Source organism: Genypterus blacodes, unplaced genomic scaffold (genome assembly GCF_046128005.1).
Source record: "Genypterus blacodes isolate CSIRO-AG114 ecotype Tasmania unplaced genomic scaffold, CSIRO-AGI_Gbla_v1 ptg000266l_1, whole genome shotgun sequence".
In the NCBI taxonomy this organism is placed as follows: Eukaryota; Metazoa; Chordata; class Actinopteri; order Ophidiiformes; family Ophidiidae; genus Genypterus; species Genypterus blacodes.
The window spans coordinates 37613-40000 of NW_027467058.1; positions in this window are offsets into that span (position 1 = coordinate 37613).

Consider the following 2388-nt stretch of genomic DNA (forward strand, 5'->3'; position numbering starts at 1 on the left):
GTTTTCCAACAATCCAGTCCTTTTCCTTGAATGAATCCTAGCAAGGGGAGTGGTCTGGGGGTTAAAGTCGTGGTCCAGACTGAAGCACGTCACTTAACTCAGCTTCAGCTTCTGCTTCCCTCGAGTCCTCCAGGCCTCCAGGCCTCCAGGCCTCCGTCTGGGCCCAGCAACTCAGGAAGCTGGGCGGCCCACAGTCCTAAAGCTGGACAGGAACTCTAACCCTGATTCTGACCACAGCTTTGGTGTGTGTGTGTGCGGGTGTGTGTGTGTGTCGTGTCTCAGCGGCCTCGTGGAGAGAAACTCATTCAGTGTAGAGAAGAGAAAATAGCATCTGACTGCTTGTGGCTTATTAAGAAGAAAGATCAAACAAACCAGTGAAGCGACACACACACACACACACACACACACACTCCACACAAGGTGAATGAGAGTAATTAAGGCAGAAGCACACAGACGCTGGTCCAGGCTCCCTGAGAGCAGCACGTTGTCTTATTAAGGGAGGAACGCTTCACAAACAGCTTCAGAGCTGAGATCCCAACAGGAACAGGAAGGAGAACTAACCATGATGTCATTGAGCTTTAGGTTTAAACTAATACAAAACATACGCAGCTGCAGAATGTGCTGTCCATACTGTGTGTGTGTGTGTGTGCGCTTGTGTGTGCGGGTGTGTGTGTGTGTGTGTGTGTGTGTGTGTGTGTGTAATAATTTCTCCTGCCATATGCTGTCATGTAGTTTGAAGCCCACACAGCGATTACGCGGTTTAATTGAGGCTCCTAAAGGACGGCGACACGAGCGCTCGCCGTGTTACAACAACCTGAAACATCAAAGCTCCGGTTTTCCTGGCGCGTGTCGCTCTCGTTTCCGCTTTCATTGTCCGACCGGGAACGCTGTTATCAAAGGAGAGTCGGGACACGTGCTCCACTCACTCTGATAGGGACGCAATATTTCACCTTGGATCAAAACGCCGGTGTCAGGTGGCGTCATCAGCACGCCGGCGAGAGGAGGAGGAGGAGGAGGAGGAGGAGGAAGGCCGGATGGAGCCTTTGATGGAGCCCAGGAAGGACACAGAGAGGCTGCTTGTCACTAATTGGGTTCCGGTTGTCTCCCTTAGATTTTAATTATGATTGGGTCCTTTTTTTTTCCAGCGCTAATTTCCGCGTTAAATAGCAGCACAGCCTGTGAACAAGGGGACAGAGGGGACAGAGCAGACAGAGCAGACAGAACACAGAGCAGACAGAGCACACAGAGCGGACAGAGCAGATAGAACATAGAGCAGAGTGATTATGGACCAAACTCCATGAATCCTAAACTCCTTCCTGTCTCAGGTTTGTTGATGTTTTGTCGCAGGTTCATCCTCAGGTTAAAGCTTCTGTCTCTACATGTGTCACTCTCAACCCTCTGACAGCTCCGTCTCGTCTTCAGCGCTCCGTTTCCTGTGTGATGACATCACAGCTTTACTTCCTGTCCCCGCTCACACTCGCTCACTGTGACTCCAGACACTTGTGGGCACCTTCAGATGTTTGTGGAGTTATTGGAGGTAATGATCTCGTCTCCTCCCTGATGTGACAGATCTCAGCTGTGAGAGGAGAGGAGAGGAGAGGAGAGGAGGGGAGGGGAGAGGAGGGGAGGGGAGAGGAGGGGAGGGGAGAGGAGAGGAGAGGAGAGGAGAGGAGAGGAGAGGAGGGGAGAGGAGAGGAGGGGAGGGGAGAGGAGAGGAGAAGAGAGGAGAGGAGGGGAGGGGAGAGGAGAGGAGGGGAGAGGAGAGGAGAGGAGAGGAGGGGAGAGGAGAGGAGAGGAGAGGAGAGGAGAGGAGAGGAGAGGAGAGGAGAGGAGAGGAGAGGAGAAAGGAGCGCCCCGTGTGGCTGAGGAGCTCCGGTGCAGACAGACAGGTGGTTCCCTCTCTAATGGATGTTAATGCGGCCGACTCCACTCAGCATATTCCCACTGGTGAACACTTAGAGTTAAGTGATAATTGAGGTCTATGAAAAGATGCACATTAAATCACAGCCGATGAGACGGGCTGGAAGGTTTCAGTGATTTAAAGAAGAAGAAGAAGAAGAAGTGTCCAGAGCCTCCTAAGGTTTCCCGCTGCTTAAACGCACACAGGATGAATAATTCAAGTGGAAATATTCTTAACTCTTACTTAAGACATTATTATTTCAGAAGTGCTGCATCTGCATCAAGTGAAGACGACCTTTGACCTCCAGCAGCTGCAGGTTGCTTCATCCTCCACTGACTGACTCTGATTACTGTTGTGTCGCTTCTTTACGTCCGTATGTTGGTGTTTGATGGACGCCACGCCCACACTCACACTCAGCCCACACACACACACACTCAGCCCACACACACACACACACACACACACACACACACACACACACACAGCAG